Here is a 24,342-nt window from a genome sequence, read left to right as displayed (position 1 = left end):
ATAGCTTAAGCCATTTGCAATATGTATCAAGGGCCCTTAAACCTTCTAAGAATCTAGAATTCTTTGACCTTCAATGAATCAAGCCTAAAGAAATAATCTAAAGGGGAAAAATTTTTGTCCACATAAATATTAATCACAATACTATTGATAACCATGTATAAAATAGGGAAAAATAAGTATTAAACAATAAGAAACTGGTTAAGTAAATTCTAGCATTATCTACAGACTGGAGTGTTCTGTAGCTACAGACAGAGAGATAGGTAGATAAATTGGCGGGTAGAGAGACAGACACAAAATTGCATAGGAAGTATGAGATTACCACTGTAAAATTAAGAATGTACAAACACACACACAGAGGCTGTAAGGAAATAAATATGTTAGATATGCTTCCCTCTAGGTTAAGAGATTGAGAGACTCATTTTTGCCTCTATATGTTTCTGTATTTCCACATTTTCTACAGTATTTATTACTTTTACCATCCAGCAAAAAAAAATAAAAATAAAAATTGACTGTGAGAGATTCTGATAAAGCTAACCTGACCATATAGAAAGCATCAAGACGGATGGAGCCAGGTATTGATCTCTGCATTGAAAAAGGCCTCTGGGGTATAAATGTGAATGAATCCTGGAGCCCTGAAATGTGACTACAGGATATCTTATACTGATTGTTGTCACAGTGAGGGCTCAGGAGTGCTAGAGAGGCACAGGGGATGTGCCTGAAGCCCTGGTGTGGGGCCTGGAAACCACAGAGAGTGGGGAAGAGAGCACTGGGGAGCACGGAAGGGACACTGAGGGCCCTGGAATCACAGATGAAGATACAGGTTACGGGCCAGTAGACTTAGGGAGCATGAGCTTCTAATATCCCACAGAGTTTCTAGAGGACTGGAGGTGAGAGGTCAAATGAGCTAGAGATGAGGCCTCTGGGCCACCATGTTACAAGCCTGTTTCAAAGTAAAAACCTGGTATTCCAGAAAATTCCTTAAAAGGGATGATGCTCAGCTCTGAAAATAAGAACACTGACTAGAGAGGGAGACTGGAGAAGAGGGGGCTTTGAGGAGTCTACGAGAAAAGAAGAGAGAGCCAAAAAGACCTCCATGCGCTCAAGAAATTTGGGGCAATCAATGGCCTTCGCCCAGAGCTCTGTATTCCTACACATGACACTGGCATTAAAAAGAGCTTCAGAGAATTCCCTGGCAGTCCAGTGGTTAGGACGCCGTGCTTTCACTGCTGAGGGCCCAGGTTCGATCCCTGGTTGGGGAACTAAGGGCCCACAAAGCCATGTGACATGGTCAAAAAAAAAAAAAAAAAAAGGCTTTAAAGCATAAGGCAGTCGATTTTGTTAGAATGAAGTTCACTATGAATGACAGAAACCCCAAAACAACAATGGTTTAAATACTTTAGATTGTAGAGAAAAACAAACTTCTAAGTCAAAGGGCAGGCATCCATCGCTGGGCAGCCTATGTCTGTATCAGGGATTCAGGCTCCCTCTACCTAATGCTTCACGAAGCATTAACTCCAAGCACAATGCCACCGAGATAGCTCCCCCAGCTCCAGCCACCCTGTCTCCATGCTGGTCAGCAGCGGAGAGAAAAGGGGCAAAGAATAATAAGGGAGATTTCCAGATGCTGCTACTGGACATTTCTGCTTATAGGCCATTGGCCAGGACTTAGTCACAGGGTCACATCTCAATGCAAGAGAAACTGAAAAATGTAGTGTTTATTCTGGGGAGCCACATGTCCAGCTCCACATTCAACTAATACTGAAGATGGTTTCTAGAAAGGGGAGATAAATAATAGTTTCCTCCAAAGTAAGATTTTAATAAATGAAGTAAGAGGAATACAATATCCACAAGAGGGAACACTTTGTGCAAAGTCAAAGAGGGGTGAAGAGCATCGTGTGTCCAGGAGAACAGTGAATACCATCCACCAGATGGGGGCTGCCGAATCAACCATGTGTAAGTGTTAGGTTCAACATACAATGCATATTTGTCTCATGGGGGATGGGTGAGGGGCCAATGATACCACGACTTACATTACTTTCTAGTCTCCTTATTTTCTGAATTTGGTATAATTTGCAACAGTTTACACACTCATAATGTGTTGGTAGTTTTTTAAAGTACTTACTGCTACAAGTTTGTTCTCATCTCCAGAGAATTATAAAAATGACTCAAACATGTACAAGGATGCATACTTCAGACTGCTGGATATGTACTTACCCCGGATTTAAAAAACATAGATTTGTCAGTGTTAGGTACCCACAACCAGAGAGATCTAAGCAAACCTGCCTTGCCCAAGTTGGTAATTTTTGTCCTCTGCAATACTGCATCCAAGAATATAAGTAAGACAAGTGTACGACATTCAAAGGTAAGACAACTGAAGAGTCATTACAGCATGCCTGACGATCATGTCTCACAGAGCCAGAAACACAGCATTTTGTGTGAAGTACGATTACTTCACTGCTTCATTTCCAGTAAACTTGATTTGAAACGAGAGAGATCTTTCCCTTAACCCCGTCCCTAAGCCCTGATTCCAGAAGATAAACATGACGACATTTATCTGGCCCTTGGGTGGGTCTCAAAAATTTTGGACAAATGCCTTTATATTTTGCTGCAATCAAATGTCTTGAGGAAAGTGTGGTCAGCGATGAAGTGGCAGAAAATGCAGCCCACTTGGGTCTGCAGGGTCAAGTGTTCTTATCCATAAAGTGCAGCATCAAGGTGAATTTGTGTTCCCTGTAGTAGAGACTTGGTAATGGGAACACATTTTTCCTTGAAGAAACTACCAGGCTGCAAAATCACTATCTTTCAGAGTATTCAGCTTAGAGCTCCTGGAGCTAACGTGACCTCTGGGGAAAGGCTCTGGCAGAGGAAGATATGGCCAAACAGCTGGAATGAGTTACCTGCTACATGGAAAATGGCCCTGGCCTTGTTCGCACTGCAGACATCTTTACGCCCCGAGTTTAAGAAGCATTATCTACAGGGAATATAATTACCATTCCTCACTGTTGTACTCTGGCATTTTCTTTTAGCACATGAACTTCCTGCATTATAATCTTTGCTCTGGAAACAGCTGGCTCAGCTCAAATAACTTGAACACGAATGAAACCCCTGCTCACCCCTTTATAAGTTTCGTATTTGAGCGTGAAATCATGGGATCAAATCCTCAACAGCCCTGGAACTTTTCTCGAGACAAAGTGTTTCTTATAAAACCCTTAGTCTTCCTTTCATAATTATGATGCAGAGGAAAAGAAGAATCTTCTTTTGAATATTTCAGCAGACATGACTCACACGACCTTCACTCATTCATGTAGCAGCTGCAACATTTCTGCCACATCCAGCTTCCCGCACCCACCCCATACACGTTTAATCGGCAAAAGCAGTGAACAGAACAGTGTGATAATGGGCCACCATTTGGGATTTTAAAAAAATAAAGAAAAACATATGTCATGATTTACATACAACTGTATCCCACCTAAGTTTTTTATATGGGATTATGATATTAAAGAACACAGATGCTAGCTGAAGTCAGTTTGAGTAGCAGGTAGGTGATTTAAGAAACATGATTTTTCTATCTGTATAACGGTGAGGTCACTGATTCATGATTTGGAGTTGAAGGACCCAGACTTGAGTTAGGATTTGCCCTGTAGCTATATGAATATTGTCCAATTTCTAAAATTCTCTGATCCCTAGCTTCCTGAACTAGATAAAATGGTAATAATAATAACAATAATAATCATGGTCAATATTATTATTATATTATTCACTCAGGATGTTTTTTAGAATTAACAGAGCATTTTGAAAATTTTAAGGCGATGTTTAACAAATTAATTAATCATCAGTGCTTTCACTTTATTGGATTCTTGCCCCAGTGATGAGGCAGGTCTGTCCTAGATCACCTGTTACCTTGCCTCTAACGCCTGCAGCAAAACCTCCTGCACCCGGTGGAAGACTGGCTGAGATCCATGGCATCATTTAGAGCAAATAAACAGCTTTTCTTCTGCCCCACATGGAACTTTAACTCCAGACCTTGGCTACATCCACTAAGGAACAGAGCCAACTAGCCCAGACCACAGTGAAGCTGAAATTTCTGACCCCCTGAAAACATACCCATTTGAAGCTGAATATCTCAAATTCATAAAGGTTGGCATCTGAGTTGGTTTAAAAATGCTTTTAATCTGGCTAAACATATTTTTGGTGAAAACCTAGTGACAGACAAAAACACTGCCTATGAGATAAGGAAAGCAGGTGAGTCCAAAGGCTGTGTCAGGTTGATTGCCTGTGACTTGAATAGAACAGTTTTCCAGAGCTGCCGCAATTTATGGACTTGTTTGCATGGACCTCAGCAAATCAGACTATTGGCATCTTTTTGTTAAATCTGCCTTAGCTTTCCAGAGCGAAAGCCATTAGGAAAAACCACTTCCCCTTTTGTTAGTTTGATTCACACTCCAGACTCCTCTAAATGAGTAAGGGATAAAAATGTTCATTAACACTATTTTTTCTTTGCAGATCTCTCTGGTGGCTAAGTGAGGCTCTATTCCTTCCTCGACTTCAAGGAAAAAGACAACACAAAAAGCAAAAGGAACAAATGTAGGAGCAAAAGCCATATGATTAGACCTCATTTAATTATTTAACTTGTATTTCTGGAGCAAAAATTTCAGCAACATATCTTGTTTTCACTTAAGGGCAATAGGAAAGTGACAATATAGTGTAAACGGTTGACCAATCTTCAACCATCCATAAATTAGCTTCAATATTTCTGCCATATCTGGGACCTCCAGATAAATGTTTAATAGAAAAAAAGCAATGTGCAGAAGAGCATGAATAATATACTATCAGTTAGGTTTTTAAAAACTATCTATAAATACACATATACACACACTATTATGAACTTAATATATCCCTGAAAATACCAGTAAGAAATTGTTTAATGTAGTTGTCTTTGTAGAAAATTTGGGTGATGAAAAGATAAGGGTATACCTCTTTGTACTTTTGAGTATTGTACCATTTGAATATACTATCTGGTCAATAAAGTATTTTTATTGTGATATAATTGACATATATCATTACAATGATTTGATATATGTATATTTTATGAAATGATCAGTACAATAAGTTTTGTTAACATCCATCACCAGGTACAGTTACAGACTTTTTTCTTGTGATGCAAACTTTTAAGATCTACTCTCTTAGCCACTTTCAAATAAGCAATATGGTACTATTAACTATAGTCACCATGCTGTACATTACATCCTCAGGGCTTATTTACTTTATAACTTCAAGTTTGTACCTTTTGACCACCTTAACCCATTTTGCCCTCTCCAGCCCCTCTGGCAATCACCAATCTGTTCTCTGTTTCTATGAGTTTGGTATTTTCTTTTTGTTTTTTGTTTTGTTTTAGATTTCAAGTGAGATCATACAGTATATGTCTTTCTCATCTGATTTATTTCACTTAACATAATGTCCTTAAGGTCCATCCAAGTTGTCACAAATGGAAAAAATTCCTTCTTTTTTATGGCTGAAAAATATTGCATTATGTTTAGGTATATGTATATGTGTACTGTGTGTGTGTATATATATATATATATATATATATATATATATATATATATGCATGCCACATCTTCCTTATCCATTCATCCATCAGTGGACACTTAGGTTGTTTCCATATCTTGGCTATTGTAAACAATGCTGCAATGAACATGGGGGTGCAGATATGTTTTTCAATAAGTCTTCATTTCCTTCAGAAAAATACCCGGCAGTGGAACTGCTGGATCACCATTTTTTTGAGGAACCTCCAGACTGTTTTCCAGTGGCTACACCAATTTACACACCCACCAATTGTGAGCGAGAGTTCCCTTTTCTCCACCTCCTCCACAACATTTGTTACTTGTGTTCCTTTTGATGATGGCCATTCTGACTGGTGTGAGATGGTATCTTATTGTGGTTTTGATTTGCATTTCCCTGATGATTAGTGATGTTGAGCATCTTTTCATGCACCTGTTGGCCACCTGTATGTCTTCTTTGGAAAAATGTCTATTCAGATCCTCTGCCCATTTTTTTTTTTTTTCCCACGGTACGCGGGCCTCTCACTGTTGTGGCCTCTCCCGTTGCGGAGCACAGGCTCCGGACGCGCAGGCTCAGCGGCCATGGCTCACAGGCCCAGCCGCTCCGCGGCATGTGGGATCTTCCCAGACTGGGGCACGAACCCGTGTCCCCTGCATCGGCAGGCGGACTCTCAACCACTGCGCCACCAGGGAAGCCCCCTCTGCCCATTTTTTAATCCGACTGTTCATTTTCTGCTATTGAGTTGTATGTGTTCTTTACATATTTTGGATATTAATCCCTTACCAGATATATTATTTGCAAATATATTCTCCCATTCAGTAGGTTCCTTTTTCATTTTGTTGATGATTTCCTTTGCTGTGCAGAAGTGTTTTAGTTTGATGTAGTCCCACTTGTTTATTTTTAGCTTTGGTGTCAAATCCAAAAAATCATTGCCAAGGCCACTGTCAAGGAGCTTACTGCCCATGTTTTCTTCTAGGAATTTTACAGCTTTGAGTCTTACATTCAAGTCTTTAATCCCTTTTGAGTTAATTTTTGTGTATGGTGTAAGATAATGGTTGAGTTTCACTCTTTTGCATGTGACTGTTCAGTTTCCCAAAACCATTTATTGAAGAGACTGTCCTTTCTTCATTGTATATTCTTGGTTCTTTCATCGTAAGTTAATTGACCACATATGCATGGGTTTATTTCTGGCCTCTATATTCTGCTCCATCATTTTAAAATAAAATATTTTAATAAAAAGAAAAGCTTACATTACCACTAATAGAAAGTAACTGTGAAATGGAACTAATACACTGTTGTCTGTATCCTGCTCTGTATTTGTTGAAAGGGGAGATGTGTCAATGTTAAAAGAGACTTTCTCCTTCATGTACTTGGGAGTGTTGAGAAAAGAAACTGATCAAGAGAATGAGAAGACAAGCCAAAAACTGGAGGAAAATATTTGCAAAAAAACACATCTGATAAAATACCATTATTCAAAATATACAAAGAACTTGTAAAACTCTATTTAGCAATGAATGAAATGGGCAAAAGACCACAGAAGGCATGCATATGGCAAATACACATATTAACAGATTCTCCACATCATATGTCACCTGGGATATACAAATTAAAACAACAGTGAGATACCACTGCGTATCTATTAGAATGGCTGAACTTTGGAACACTGACAAGACCAAATGCTGGCGAGGATGTGGAGAAACAGAACTCTCACTCATTGCTGGTGGGAATGCAAAATGGATACAGCCACTTTGGAAGACAGTTTGGTGATTTCTTAAAAAAACTATACATAATCTTACCATATGACCCAGCAATCATACTCCTTGTTATTATCGAAAATAAAGTGAAAACATGCCCACACACAAAAAATTACACAGATACTTATAGCAGCTTTTTTCATAACTGCAGAAACTTGGAAGCAATCAAGACACCCTTCAGTAGGTGAATGAATAAATAAACTGTGGTACATCCAGAAAAAGCAATGTTATTCATCATTAAAATAAATGAGCTACCAAGCCATGAAAACGCATAGAGGAAAGTTAAGTGTATATTACTAAGTAAAAGAAGCCAATCTGAAAAGGCGACATACTGTATTATTCTAACTATATGACACTCTGGGAAAGGTAAAACTATGGAGACAGTGAGATCAGTGGCTGCCAAGGGTTGGAAGGAAGGGAGGAGACACAGGGATGAGTAAGCAGGGCACAGATGTTTTGGAGGGTAGTGAAACTTTTCTGCAACTATGTATAGTTACAAATATAAATATATACATATATTCTGAAACCCTAATGGGACATACATGTCACTGTACATTTGTCCGAACACATAGAATGTACAAAACCAAGAGTAAACCTTAATGTTAAGTTATGGACTAATATAAACTATGGGTGACAACAATGTGTCAAAGTAAGTTCCTCGATTGTAACAAATGTACCACTCTGGTGTGGGATGTTCATAGCTGGAAACTTGTACGTGTGCAGGAATAGAGATTATGTTGGAACTCTGTACTTGCCATTCAATTTTGTTGTAAACCTAAAACTGCCCTAAAACATATATTTTATTAATTTAAAAAAAGGAAGTGAAACATTTCTAGTATTCTCACTTTATGACTCAATGGCATTTAGTCCCATGTTCATGCCCTACTTAAAATACTTACCCTTTGGGAAGCTGGTATCGTAGAAAGGGCATTCAACTTGGGTGCTCATCATTTTCTAAATCTATTTAATCTAGTGTTAGTTCTTCTCATCTAGATTAAGAACCTTCTTGTCCAACTATCTCTCAAGAATTTAGTGAGATCAAATGTGATAATACACATAAAAATCCTTGAAAATAATATACAGATAAAAGGAGTATTATCTCTGGGATGTCTTAAAGTAAATCATTCAAATAGTTCTTATGAAAAAAAACATTTTTGTCTCTGCAGAGTTTTTGTTTCCTCTCTTGTATCTTAAAATAAGTATTTCTAGAAGTAGGTTGAGAATGGGGAGAAGCCGAGAGTAGAAAAAGTTGTCCCTATCTCACAATGAACCCACGTAGAGAACCCAATGAGTGAACACGTTTCATTCCCTGGCAGAAGCAGAACAAAGAAGGAGGGGAAACATTAGGAAGAAAGAATAGGGACTGTTCTAGTGGCTTGTGTGACAGGACACAGGAATATCATTAAATCTGAAAAGAGAGGAAAGGAGGCACTGAGTGCTTTAGCTAAAGAGACACAGGGCTAATCAGACATGGGCCCTGAGGCAGGATTCTGGGCTATTGCTCCTCAGGCCTTTGGTGGAGAAACCCTGACTTAAGAAGACACATTCTTTTATCATGAACATAACCACATTTTGAGAATCGTTGCTCTGTATCTGCACAACACCACGACATATCAGCCAACCATCTTAGATGATGAAAACAACCGGTATGGCAATTTTTTTCTTAGGTTGTGTTTCATGAGATACATAGGTATTCATCAGGAAGAAAATGGATATCCAATATCCATGGTCAAATAAGAACTAGAATCTCTAGGTTAAATAAAGTATTTATTTTATGGAAAAATGTCTCAGAGTATTTAACTAATGTACTACTCCATTTCCTAGAGGGGTATAAGTAAGCAGTGTTTTCCTAACACCTGGCCACGAGTCCCCTCTATTCCACCAACCCTCCCTCTCCTTTATTTTTTAGTGTAACATCTATTAACACTACATTTGCAAAACTTTGAACTAAGTACATTGAGCAACGCAGGCAGGAGCTGCCTTGGGCTATACTGCTCTGCACGCCCCCAGCATATTCAATAAACGGTGGAGGAACAGATGAATAATTTAGACAAACCAGGATTAGTTCCTCGTCTACAACTGTTCTCTTAGAGACTATAATCATTGAGGCCCCTTTCAAAAGACTATACAAACACAGATCTATTGTTTCATAAACAACTTTAGGCAACAGTTACGCAAACACACACACACATCATATAAACTCTCATTTTCTTCCAAAAAAGAATGCACACACAGAGAGTGTCTCCCACACCCACACCATGATTTTTTTTTATGCCAGTGCTAAGAAATGTATCATAAGAGTAAGTTAGCTCAGAGCACTCCACTGGGATCTTTAGATCTCATTATTTCTCAGCATAATTAAATCTTTATTTGATTAAATTGAACTTTTTCTGGACTTCTCAATAAATTTAGTACCCAGCCAACCTTTAATGTGGTATTAGATAAGACCCCAAAAGAAATTTAAAGAAGAAGAGCCCTTACCACTGCATTCAAAATTCTCAGTTTTATAGAAGAGTCCCCTCAGACATATGCTACCCACATTATCATGGCATGTCTTTCAAGGTGCTTTTTTCCAAATAAGAAAAGGAAGGAATCAATAGAATTAGCACAAGAAGGCTTTTGGCTGGCAAGGAAGTGAAAGGTAAAAATGGAAAGACTTTAAATAAGGAGGATGTGGTTTTTCACAACCCAGACATATTGGCCCAAATTATGAAGCCAAGCAAAACAGAGAAAAATTCAGCACTGAAATTACAAGACTCTCTTTATGATGCTCACAAAATAAGTATAATGGCCTAAACGCTGTAGGCTTCTTGTTCGTTCATCAACTACCACATACCCACACCCTCACCCCAGCCCTTCTCTCCTCCAAAATGCTCCCGCAAAGACAACCACCCCTCCTCATGTTAATCCTGTTATACCACGTCCGAGGGCTTCAGCGCTTGAAGGAACAACTTAAAAATTTACCCAGAATTAGTGAGCACAGAAGGCTGGAGTCTGGTGAACACTCAGAGCACATTCTGCCTTCAACCTGCCAGGGCATCATCAGGAAACTGGCACTATAGCTTTGTTGGCAAGAAAGAGTACTGAATGCACACAGGTGTGGAAATAAAAGCTGTAACTGTCTCGCCAAATATGTTTTTCTTCAACAGCAATGTTAAACCAGCCAAAAACACTGCTGACAACTTTAAAATATGGGAATCAGAAATCAGCAGCAGTTTTCATTCACTGTGCAGAACAGTTGTTGATCCATCTTCCACTTGTCACTAAGTCTATTGAAGGTGATACCAGCACAACCACTTGTAAAGCCCAAATAGTCAGACAACTGGATGTGTGTGTGTGTAAGGTAGTAAAAATAACTAGTGTTATCTCTTTTTTCCTATGAATTGACAGATGGGTTTTCCTAGTATTCAGTGATTATCCCTGTTGTTGGATTACCACCTTGTATTGAAATGTGTTTTCTGCACACCACAAACCTCTTGAGGGAGAGGATCGTGTCTTAGTCTTCCCTTGTATCCCCGAAGTACACAGCATAATGCAGGACATGTAATAGAAACGTGGAGAGTATTTGCTGAGCCAACCTAAATTGACCTGACCTTGTTCTTCAAACAGGTAGAAGCAGACCGCCTCTCATGTACGCACCTGGAGGCTCCTTCCAGAAGAAGGTTGTTCCCTGTTTGACAGGGTGCAAGTGATAGGACATCACAGCTTAGCCTGTTGCATGAGACAACTTGTGACGTCCACGTGCTGGGGATCCACCTAGTAGAGGTCAAGCCCTCAGAGCCTTCTTACAGAAAAAGTCACTCTCAGATCCCACCCCACTACACAAACCCACTTCATCCTCAGGAAACCCTGCCAGTACTTGGCTTTTCTCTAGAAGCAAATTTTACAGAAGAGGTTGAGGCAACCAGTGAAACAGCTTGCTGAGCTCTGGCTCATTTTCGTATCTGTTCCAAGAGTTTACTGAATAAACTTGCACACCAGTGAGTTGAAAATGATAGCACTTATGCTTGCAAGACATTTAGTCCTCTTTAGAAGAGAGAAGCTCCTTTCTAAAGGTTGGAATTTTAGAGTTAGATTTTTATATAGTTTGGTACAATTCACTAATGTTCTAGACAGGAGGATGTTTATCCAATCCCAAAGTCTGTCTTTTTTTTTTTTTAACATAAGTGCACCTTTTTACCATTTATGGCAACACTTCTAAAACTCAAGAAATGAACAGATTCCCTGTAAAGAAAAAACACATTTCCCCTTAAGCCCCTTGTGTTAGCTTAATTTTATTTGAATGTTACTCAAATGCATACAACCTTAAACTTAACAGATATAAAAGCCCTTATGCTCATAGTTCTTGGACAGCTGAAAAATGTTTTAAATTAAATACAGACAAAAGTTTGAGCCAGTAAACTTTTAATTAGCAATCTTAATTTGATGTGATGGATAACAGTGTGTTACTGAGAGTTCATCACTCCTTGCAGTCTGAACCCAGAATCTATATCTATGGTATAGGTCCTTTCAAGTTTGGCAGGCTTAAAAAGCATAGGTGCCATCTGATGACTCCCTTCCTTCAACTAGATTACTGCAAAACCTTCATTTACAAAATGTGTATTTGCATCATTTACATATTAAATCTGCCTCTATTATTTTCTTATTAGCTCAAGATAACTAAAGTAGTACCAGTTGGCACTAAAGACACTAGGAACATGAGCACGGACATGGGCACTAAATTCATCCAGATGATCTACATACCTGTCAGGATTTCCTTTAGTTCTAAATTAAAAAAAAAATCTAACTCAGGGACTTCCCTGGTAGCGCAGTGGTTAAGAACCTGCCTGCCAATGCAGCGCACACAGGTTCAAGCCCTGGTCCAGGAAGATTCTATATGCCGCAGAGCAACTAAGCCCGTGTGCCACAGCTACTGAAGCCAGCGCACCTAGAGCCCATGCTCCGCAACAAGAGAAGCCACCACAATAAGCCCATGCACCGCAACGAAGAGCAGACCCTGCTCGCCCCAACTAGAGAAAGCACGCACATGGCAACAAAGACCCAATGCAGCCAAAAATAAATTTAAAAAAAAAATTTAACTCAAACTGGGTCACAGCTGAAAGAATCTTTGGCAAACACTCCCCATTGGCTCTGACAGGTTACATGCTCATTCCTGAGGCCAATGGAATACAATGCACTGATCACAATCCGAGCTAATGCCAGGAGCTAGGGATGGGATTCCTCTCACCTAAACTGTGTGCCTGAAAAACAGAGAGAAGTGGTTTATAAAGGAAATCAGTGGTACTGTTATCAAGAGAGAATGGGAATAGATGTGTCCAACAACCAACAATAAAGGTCCACTATGCAGCAACCTAGAACATGTTTATATTAACATGTTCAGGTTACTACTAAAATATGAACCCCCAATTTAAAAATTATTGTAAAGAACTCAGACCCTGCAAAAGTGGTCCTTAGACACCCCAGTATTTCTCAGACTCCTGTTTGAGAAACACTAATTTAGGGGGCCACAGATTTAAAAAAGGGTGAAAAGGAACTCAAAACTTGACCTTAGAAGTTCAAGAAAGCAGGCCCAAAATAATACATGGAATCTGACCAACCAAATACCTAAGTACATCTAGGAGTCTATAAAAGGAAGCCATAATTGTCTTTTAGATAAGCTGATTTTGCAGTTTACGTAAATAAAAATAGACTTCCATGGCAATCTTACCACATCAGATGAAATGGTTTTTCACCATATTTGGAGTTCATATTGGGATGGTCAAGCTTGAACTACAGGCTATATGGCATTGATGAAATCTACTTTGGGAGACTCCGGGAGGCACATTCGAGAGACCACAATCTATCCAGAGAAACAGGGTGACAGAGGTCGTGTGACTGCCAATCAGAAAAGAGATGCCATGGATCAAGAAAACAAACAGAAGTTTCATAAAGGAGCCTTAAATCAAAAGTTAAAAGAGCAGATACTCTACGTAACAGGTAGTGATTTGCCCTAAGCGCTTCTCTAATGGGTAACACCCTGAAGCATAGTCCCTGACTAAAGCAGTCTATTTATTCAACAATGGCCCACGATTCTTTCGAAGAACACATAGAGGAAAGCTGACTTGTAACATGAAATAATATGGCCTCAGTGAGAGCACTCATGGCTTTCCCCCAGGTAGGTGAATTAACCTGGGCAGGTGTGCATACTGGGACAGAGGTGGGATAAAAGCCCTATTCTCTTTGCCTTTGTTTCTTTGTACTGATATTCTTAGTCTCCTGGAAACTGATCTCATAGGGAAACTAAGGTTATCAGCAGCCTTTAGTTGTTAATATGTGAACACAGTTATTACCCACATGAAATAATCTAGGACTCTGACTTTTGTACAAAAGAGGCATGTAGGTCATATTTCTATTCTTTGGCTTCCAGGCAGCAATGTCCCTGAACAACTCCAGATACAAATACAAATGTGCTATTTAAAAGTTTCTAAACACTCTCTCCTTGCAACTTTCAACCACATCCATCGTCAGATGGGAGTCTAGATACTGTTCAGGGGTCTCCTCCTGATTATGTCAGTAGCAAACAGGGTAACTTGGGACAAGTCACTTAATGCTTTGTGGCTTTATTCCTCTATATGTAAAAAAGACTACTGACACTGTACCCCATTCACATGCTGGAGGGAGAATAAATAAAAGAGATCTTGGATAACAAAATGATGTAAAAAATTAACAGCAACAAATAGACATGGGGCTCTATTCAATTATGCAAGTATTTCTTGACTATCTACCCACTTCCTAGGATTATTATTGATTCCCCAGTTTTGTCCTATGTTGAGGAGCATATAAATTCAAGTTCACAAGATTGTGCCCAGAAAGGTGGCCAAAACTGGAACTTTGTGGTAATCTACTGATGTTGACACACATTTCCCACAAGCAGTATCATCATAGAAACATATTTGTATATATAGTAAACTGGGGGAAAATCGAACTCACTCTCTATTGTTACAATAACTGCTGCAATATTATTAATTTATTACTATATTTCAATTAAATTCCTCTTACTGGAACTTAAAAACCATGAAAACCCAGACAGATTGAATATAGCAGACCATTAAGTCACCTTCCCCTTACTCATAGGATTCCATTCTAAGGCACAAAGGGACAATATTATAATGTAATTACTACTTTTAGTACCAGTGAGTAATACCAACCCATCATGCAAGTACCAGAAATTGACAAGAACATTTTGTTATGATCTGTGGCTGCAGGCTACTTTTTCTCTCCTCACCCAAGACTAAAAATGCAATAATGTCTTTTATAATGGGGGTGATGTGGCTTGAGAAATATCTGTTTATGATTCATACTAAGGAGTGAGCATAGTCTGCTACACAGCAAGCTGCTTTGCCTCAGAGGAAAACATATTTTGTGTTGCATTAACTCAGCTCTGAGGCAAAATAATTATAGCCTGAGTAGGCAGCTCAAACATCAGCTGGCCCTGATATCCCTTCCACACCAGAGACCTCCAAATGAGCTTCCAAATGGCTGTGTGAAAGGTGTCCCTGATTCATCATCTCACAGATGAGCTAAATGAAGTAGAGCAATGCAGGGTGGCTTATAGCTTGGTCAGATACTTGTTATTTATATGATAAAGAGTCGGATTCTAGAAACCTAGAGTCTAACTGTAAAATTAAGCAGCAAATAAAAGCATCAGCTATGGTTCCATTCTGGGGGTCAGGTTCTCCTCCCAATTAAGTCCAACCCCTAAGGAAATTATGACGTGAACAATTTTCATATCTAGGAATCTTCTGCTCCCCGCCTATTCCATGGCCTGTTTTTCTCTGCCTACCCAGGATCACATCTTTTTACAGGTTTGCTCTCAGACAGCTGCCCCAAACAGAAAACAGTCTGATAAATGTATTAGTTGTTCATTCACGTTTTCATTCATAAGAACATTTATTGAGCTATGTTCTAAGCACTGTACTAGACTCTTAGGGTTCAAAGGTCAATACATCAATATCCTCTCTTCAAAACTGCGTTGTCTAATGTCATATTTAATAGGCTTGGCAGAGGACAGGGCTAGATTGGAAGTTCCATATGGGTAAGGTAATGTAGTAGGTGGCACTGAAAAATAGAGCATTTAAGAAGGTGGTGAGAGGGCTTCCCTGGTGGCGCAGTGGTTGCGAGTCCGCCTGCCGATGCAGGGGACGTGGGTTCGTGCCCCGGTTCGGGAGGATCCCACGTGCCAGAGAGCAGCTGGACCCGTGAGCCATGGCCGCTGGGCCTGCGCGTCCGGAGCCTGTGCTCCGCAATGGGAGAGGCCACAACAGTGAGAGGCCCGCGTACCGCAAAAAAAAAAGAAGGTGGTGAGGAATGCTAATGACAAACTTTGACAAGGCCCACCCCCTTCTTGTTCTTTGTTTCCAGTATTTTCCAAATCACCAAATCAACTGTAAGAACCTATGAGCTTTCCATTCAGATTCTGCCTCCATAACCCTCTTTCAATCATTCAGCATTATTTGGCACCTATTTAGGGCAGGCACCGTGCTTTAGGAGGACTACATGGAGCCTGCCCTTGAAAGGTTCACTGTATAGTTGGGGAAACAGTCACTAAGCATGAAATTACTCTATCATTAGTGAAAAGCAATCAATATTGGAGATTTGTACAACATGCCAGGGGTATGAGAGTGGGTGTGGGCAGTTCATCCTCTCCTTGGGACTTAGGAGATGCTTACCAGAGAAGTTAATATCTGAACAAAGTTTTAAAGGATAAGTACGAGTCAACTATACCCCAGTATACCCCAAAATAAAAATTAAATAAAAAAATAAAAGATGAGTAGGAGTTATACACGTGAATGGGTAGGAACATATGATATGGCAGACATAGGCACTCTCTTTGAAAACCAGAAGATGTGGCATCACCAGGCCCAAATCCTTACATATGGCCATAATTACTGGATCTGAGTGGGGTCTCCCATTGGATGCGGCCTGTGTTGAACTCAACCTACTTCATTTATTTACATGTTTAACCCCTTAAGCAACTGAGTTTGAGATCTCTGGTCTACTGCTTCCAGATTGGGCCCACATGACCATAAAACAGTCAGTGGAGTTAGTCAACTATGTACAACTATCACTGAATTTGGTTTTCTTTTTTTAACAGAATTGCTTATTGGATAATTTGTAACAACTGATTTAACTTAAATAGATATATTTTGACCATATAGACCCATTATCCAAAGTGAAGAATTAAATATTGATGATCAAAGCACTTATGGATTATTCTATCAATTTAAGAACAAACCAGTCCTAGAGAGAGAGACCAAAAGCCTGTCCAAAAGCCCATGTGTTCCATCTACCCCTACATATGTCAAGATATTCCATAGAGGTCTAGTTTAAATGTATGTGAATGTATGTGTGTATAGTAGTACTGAATTAAATTAGGACTCTCAGACCTCCTCATTCTGGTGTGATGCAGTCTGCAGTGATGTGCTGTCTGTGACAGGGCAGAGACAGGCTCTCGGCAGCCCAAATTAAAACATCAGGCCTCTACCAGCCATGATTCCATCTCTGCATCAGAATGATCCCATAATCCACTGGCAGAATGACCAGACAGCAAGAGGAATCTGGGTTCCAGTATAATACCATTGCCTGAAGTTAGATCTGAAGTTACATGCATCTGAAAACATTTGAGCAGCTGTCCACAGAGGAAACGGTGTGTGTGTGTGTTGTGTGTGTGTGTGTGTATCAGATATATAACTTAGAATTTAGACTGTCTCCTTATAAAAAAAAAAGATCAGATGGATGTGCTAAAAGCACTCCCATAGAACGACATTCCTGTGAAGATCTTATAAAAGTTATAATATCTGAAGAGAGCAGCAAAGCTTGCTAAATTTGGGTTTGCTTGGCTCTGTTTCCTGATTAGGTCTGGCTATACAAACAGTCTGATTTACATGGCTGACGTCAATATACTCTCAGAGTTGAATAACATGCACTAAATGTACTATCACACTTTCATTCCAGAATCAACACAATGAATCTCCTCATTCCTTGTTGCTTTACTTACTTCAAAAAAAAAAAAAAAAAGTAGTTCTTTCATGGAGGAAAAAGATTAGAGGGTGGTTTTTTAGTATTTTCTTTTTATAAGGATATAGAGAGCAAAGCAAAAAGAATGGTAGATTTAGCAGTGAGTTGAATCCAAGTAATGGCTGTGAATAGGTGTCTGGTTTTTTTTTTAATGGCCCTAAGAATGAACGTATAAAGATATAAGAAAAATAAATTAAGACCCTAAAAGACTAATTGTAAATAATGGGTTTCTTAAGGAGCAGTTTTTAAATTTTCAGAAAGGTCAGAATATGTCTGAAAATTGTAGCAATTCCAGCAACGGTGCCTGATTCATTTTTCCCTGAGCTACTTGTTTGTTCCCTGTAATATTAGTCCCAACTATGTGGCTGGTGCTGCCCATTTGGATGACTTTATACAGAGCTTCAAACTCTATGGCTGCTAAATTCAACTGAAGACCAAAGTTGTGTCTACACGACCAGGGAGAGTTAGAAAAAAAATCAGCATTTTTCCAAGGCCTGTCTATGTTAGGAGAAGCAGGATCCTAAAATGCAGGCCTCACTGTTCAAGGAACTATCCAAACAATGCAGTGAACAGAACCAACTCAATAGACATCACTGTAAGAGAGACCGAGAAAAAGGTTGATTTGCATCAATTCAAGCCAGGAAAAAGGTCACACCCTGAAATCTAGTTACAGTTATTTGTAATAAAATTTAATAATGATAATAATAATTATTAGCTATTCCAATATATGGCTACTAATAATAATTTTTTAATTTCATTAAGAAAATAAATCGCAGCTATGGCATTTCTAGGGTATTTTTCCTTTCTAATAAGAATTATTTATACTTTTACGTTTATCAGCACAGGCTTGTGTTTAACATTTTTGCCCCTGGTTTATTGTGCTTATTTTTAAGATTAATACTCATTTCATAGTAGTTTTTGCTGAGCAACATTAGTAAGAACTGTGTTCATCTACAGAGTATAATGCACCACCCAACAATTCAAGTTATTCATTCGACTTTATTTGAACTTGAGAATCATGACATCCATACTTCAAGAAGTTCCCCCTGACACTACAGCTGCTTTATCAAGAAACACAACTAATTAAGAGGTAAAAAAGACAGAGATTCCATCTGGAAACTAATGGAACTCAAATAGTTCCCCCCACTACCCCCGACTCACTAAATATAAAGGTAAAACATATATATGCTTAGGACTTAAAAGAAAAAGCTCTTGTTCTTTTTTTCCCTTTTTCCTCTTTATAATACGATGTTCATTTTACACATGAGACCTTAGATTTATTTACAAAAGCACCATGTGTAATGAATTCTCATCTACTAGGATCTGAAAAGACCATCTGGAAGAAAGGGAGTGTGCATGAGTCAATAGGTCCCAACAGCTGGCACTGATGTGCAAACCTTCTGCCACTCTCCTCTGGATCTTCACTGCTAAGATACTGTATTTCTAAATACACGATGCTTCTTTAAGCTTCCAACTTCTGGCTTTCCAAAACATGTTTGGATTTATTTGTCATATGGCATCCCAAACAAACAAAAAAAATGCAAACCCCAAAAAGGAGTGCTAATTAAGTGGAGGAGTTGCAATGTTAAATGATTTTTTAATGAACATTAAATTTCTATATTCTGGAAAGAAGGCAGCCCAGCCCACCGAAAAACCATGGGCTCTGAAGCGAGAAAGATGATGTGTTGATGCCAGTATTTTCTATCCTTGAATTTCTTTTCTGGGGCATCATGCCTTCCTGAAGGAGTTGTCATGAGCATCAAATGATACAGGAGATGTAACCTGTTAGGGCAGCTCTGAAGGCTTGAGTTAGAGTGCCACAGAGAAGTGTATGGAGTGAGCCTTCTTTGTTTAAGACAATTCAAGAGGGTCTCTATTTCCCTCCAGTTGGCTAAAAGATCCCATGGCAGCTCTTCTGAGAATCAAGGTGTAGGGGATGGGGGAGGCCATGGCACCATGCATTCAAAGGAGAGTTGAACTTCAGAACTTAGAAAGAGTCATCTCATTAAGGCTTGGCTGGATCCGTGGGAAGATCTGAATGCCAGTGCATCTGGAATGACATAATAGTTTGCTGTGCCTTCTCTGAATACAGAGCTACCCCAGGAGCAGGAGCAGGGACTCTCACATTCTCCACTGATGAAAGAGGTCCACCCTTACGTACAATAACAGCCTGGGACTCCTGTGGATTCAAAAGGCTTCCAAGTTCCTTTCAGGGAGGTGTGTTCCCACTCACTCTCACGCAGCAGCTCTGATTGCCTAGAATTTGGATTAGATGAGCCACTTGCCACTTCTCCCCTTTCTGTTGGAGTGGTCATCAACGGAGCCCAACAATATATACAGCAGAGCCATAGCCAGTGCCCACCATTCTATGGAAGCAACCCAGAAAATCCTGGAGACTCATTACCATGAGAGGAGTTAGCCCAGGGGCCCAGTCCAGGCAAATGGAATGTTTTCTTCAACATTAAAGTCAAGAGGAAAAGGAAACCTAACAGAGATGAGAAGTACTCCTGAGAAAGAGAAGCAAATGAGAACCCGAGACTTTCTCATGAGAATAACCAAACCAATAAATGCTTATTGGATGCCAGCTTTAGAACAGCACTCTACAGGAAAGAAAGGGCATAAAAAGGATAAGATGCAGTCCTTGCCTTCGAAAATATTATAATAAAGATTATAATCTCATAGAAAAAAACTTCCTAAACTATGAAAAATGAACTAACAATATATGATTTATGAAGGGGGAATGATATCACAGAGAGTGGGGAGAATGAGAGAGGTGATAGATAGATAGACAGATAGATAGATACAGATGATAGAAGGAGAGGGACAGAAACAGAGAGGTGAATGTAATGCATAGATGGATAGATAGCTAGATGATAGAGGGAGAGATAAAAGAGAGAGAGAGGAGAGAGGGATGATAGATGGATAGATACGTGGATGGATGGACATGTGGACAGAGAGACAGATAAATTGATAGATATTAGCCATTATGTACCATGTACTTTGATGGATACTTTACATACATTTATTTATTTATTTGTTTGTTTGTTTGTGGTATGTGGGCCTCTCACTGTTGTGGCCTCTCCCATTGCGGAGCACAGGCTCCGGACGCACAGGCTCAACGGCCATGGCTCACGGGCCCAGCTGCTCTGCAGCATGTGGAATCTTCCCAGACTGGGGCACGAACCCATGTCCCCTGCATTGGCAGGCGGACTCTCAACCACTGCGCCACCAGGGAAGCCCACATACATTTATTTAATATTAAGCCTCACAATAACTCAATCAGGTATTTTCCCATTTTATATATTCACAAAAACCAAATCTTGGAGATGCTTAAGCAACTAATTAGGATACATGTCTAGTAAGTGGTAGAGCTGGGATTGAAATCCAGATGTAACTCTAAATACTTTTTCAGAACTTAATGGTGTCATGTTTCTCTTTCCACAGTGCTGACAGGTGGCTCAGTGCCAGGTATTCAGCTCTATTTATCCTTTATGATTGGCATATTTCTTCTATGTGGTTAATTTTATTGCAACTGTCTTTTTTATGTTTTTGCTGTTCTTTTTTGGAAAGGAGTAGGATCTACATAAACAAATTGGATTAAATTGACTCCAAAGCTCATGTTCTGTCTGTTGTATCATGCCCTGCATTAAAGTAACAGGTCTCGGCAACAACCCAAATCCAAAGGCAGAACAAGGTTTGTTACCAAATACACTGTTCAGACCAAAAAAATTCCATAAACAGTCACAAAAGGAAAGGCCCTTTCACTCTCACTCTAAGGGATTCAGGAACATAGAGAAGTGGGGTTCCAATGGGACCACTAAAGGTTGAGAAAAGCAGAACAGAAGCAGGGGTGGGTTTACTACATAATAAAAGTAGAAAAGAAATGAAATGTGGATCAGAACAGAGAGAGAAATTAAACACCAGCAAATAAAAGCAATTCAAGCTTGCTGCATTATCTTCAAAGTCACTGTTAAGTTTCATTCTTTTTTGCTTTAAAAACGAGGATTAGGGGTCTCTGTTTTGTATTTGTTGAATTCAAATCATACCTCCTTTTCCTTTCTTAGGCAACTGATCCTAAAAGTAAAGCAGCAGGTGATCTTGCCACACCCTGGGCAAAAGAATTACAGCAGCGTTCAGACACATCACCCTGAGAGTTTTACCTGTAGAGATACATTTCAAAAAAAGTCCTTTCCCTTCCATAATCTAGCCTGAGAGTGCTTGAGTTTCCTTTGGAGAATGAGAACACGCTCTCCTTCTCTCTCCTTAAAGCTCAGCTGAGAATTCTCTAAGGCCAGGAAATAAGCAAAACAGTGCTGACAGCCTCACTTTCACCACCTCATTCTATTTCCAACTGGACTCTGGGACCTGCAGGTGAGGAAGAGGGGCAGTTGGCACTAACACAGATGTTCCCCCATGTCCCCATGATCCCCAGAGGAGAATAACCCTCAGAGGCATGGTCTTTATGGTAAAACTGCTTGCTTAGCCATCAGAGGCAATCTCATGAAAAATCAAGGGAGCTCACAGCCCAGGCTTTGTAAGCCTGTGTGACCATTCAAATGCCAGAATATTTTTCTCATTTATAAGTTCCAGGATCTTAACAGCACAAGCCAACTTCTCTCAAAGGAATTCTTTTCCTCATCATTGCTATTATCAAAAAGCATTTATTAAACACTCATCTGCAGGTGGTGCTGAGTACAATAAAGCACAACTGCCATTCTCTGTTTGAAGTATATAGTTCTGCAGCAACAACTCCCTCACTGTTTTTGCTTCGATCAATTAACAATGAGTCAACTTCTGTCACCTACAGAGCAGAGGCCAGAGAGTCAGAAGTCTGCACAGAGACTTTACCAGGGGCCAGGAGTGTTGGGCTCTGTTCTACCTGGCACCCTAAAATAGATATGGCATATGAAGATGTTTTTCACTTACAGTTTCAAAGGGCCCATCCTCCAAGATGGGACTGGAGATGCAAGAAAGCAGGCAAAAGTTGTTTCCACAGTCTTTTTCTTCACTTTCTTTCCTTTTTTCACTGACTTTTAAAAACTATGTAACATTTGATATATATTAAAGGATGTATGTAGCAAATATGTGAATTATAAAAGAGTCATCCCTTGGTATCCACAGGGGATTGGTCTCAGGACATTATACAGCCACCTTCCTCGCCATATCAAAATCCACAGGTGCATCCAAGTCCCTTATATAAAATGGCTATTTGAGTTGGCACTCCATACCCCCAGTTTCCACATGAAAAATTGATCCAAGTTGGTTGAATCAGCAGCTGTGGATCCTGCAGATATGGAGGGCCGACTGTATAACAATAAAAAGAACGTTATGAGCCTACCAATGAATTTAATAGGTACTAGGGATTTACTCTTAGCAATGAATCCACCTGTGTGCTTTGCTCCGCCCCTACCCTACACCTTTCCCTCCAGAGCTGAACTCTGCACTGAATTTGATGTTAATCACTGACTTGCCATTTAGTTTTAGCACATATATAGGTATTTTTTTAATTGAAGTATAGTTGCTTTGCAATGTTGTGTTAGTTTCTGGTGTAAACCAAAGTGTTTCAGATATATATATATTCATACATATATATATTTTTTCATATTCTTTTCCATTATGGTTTATCACAGGCTACTGAATATAACTCCTTGAGCTATACAGTAGGATCTTGTTGATTTATCCCTCCCTCTTCCACCCCCTTTCCCCTTAGGAATCATAGTTTGTTTTCTATGTCTAGCACATATATTTATAAATGCACAATATATTATTTACTCTTGATTGGTTTTGAACTTTATAAAAAGGGGTCTCAATTTACATCCCCTGCTTACAAATGAAGTTAAACATCTTTTCTTATACACATTTGCCATTCATATTGCCTCTTCAGTAGTATGTCTTTTCCCCCTTTCTTCTGTTGTGTTGATAATCTCTTTTGTAATTGATTTGGAGCAATTCCAAACAATTAATCCTCTTTCAGTTATATGTGGCAAATGTCACCTCCTTGTATTTTCATTCACTTTTTGTTGTCTTTGATAAACAGAAGTTCCTAGTTTAATGTGGCTGAATTTTTTAAAATTTAGGTTAGTGCTTTCTGTGTCTTATTTGAATAAATGTTTCCTTACCCCAGGATGTATATTGTCCTATACATTCTGTGAAAAGTTTTGCTGTTCACATATATGCTTTAATCCAACTAGAATTGGTTTTCTCTATGGCGTAGAATAGAACTCAAATTAAACTTTTTTTCCATATGGATAATCAGCTCTTTCAGTACCATCTATTGAGTACTACCCTCCTTTCCCAGTTATTTGCAATGCCACCTGTCATATAATGTTCCTTATGTGGATTGGTTGCTGAGTTGTCTATTCACCTTATTTAAATTTGTTACTCCATGTGAATTATAACTTCATATATTACATTGATTACAATAGCTTTATGCCTGGCTATCTGGTAATGCAAGTCCTTCCATTGTTTCCTTCTTGAGCACAGTCTTGGTTCTCCCTGGGAGTTTGTTCTTTCATTTAAATTTTGTAATTGGCTTGTCAAATTCCTTCCAAAACCACTGTTGGGATTTTGATGAAAATTGCTCTGAATCTATAATTCAATTTAGGGAGAAGTGACAACTTTGTAATATTGAGGACTTCTGTACATAAAAATGGTATATTTCTCAACTTATTTAGGTCTTTTCAGTGACTTTCAATAAAGTTTTATTCATATACAAGCAACCGTTTTCTCCACACAGATCCTGCACATCATTTGTTAGATGTAATCTTAGACTCCATTTGTTTGTTGTCACTGGTATCTCTTTTTGTATTATATTTCTGTTTGCTGCTGGCTTTAGAAATTTGATCTTTATTCTTTTATTTTATTTTCACATCTTACTACACTGGCAAGAACCTCTAGTGGTGAATGGAAGTCATGGCAGTCGACATCCTCTTAGTCTGATTTTAAAGTCAACACCACTAACATCTCACTA

This window comes from Mesoplodon densirostris, chromosome 6, assembly GCF_025265405.1.
Source record: "Mesoplodon densirostris isolate mMesDen1 chromosome 6, mMesDen1 primary haplotype, whole genome shotgun sequence".
NCBI classification, from domain to species: domain Eukaryota; kingdom Metazoa; phylum Chordata; class Mammalia; order Artiodactyla; family Ziphiidae; genus Mesoplodon; species Mesoplodon densirostris.
The sequence above is the reverse complement of the archived record's forward strand: the minus strand, read 5'-3'. Positions refer to the sequence as shown.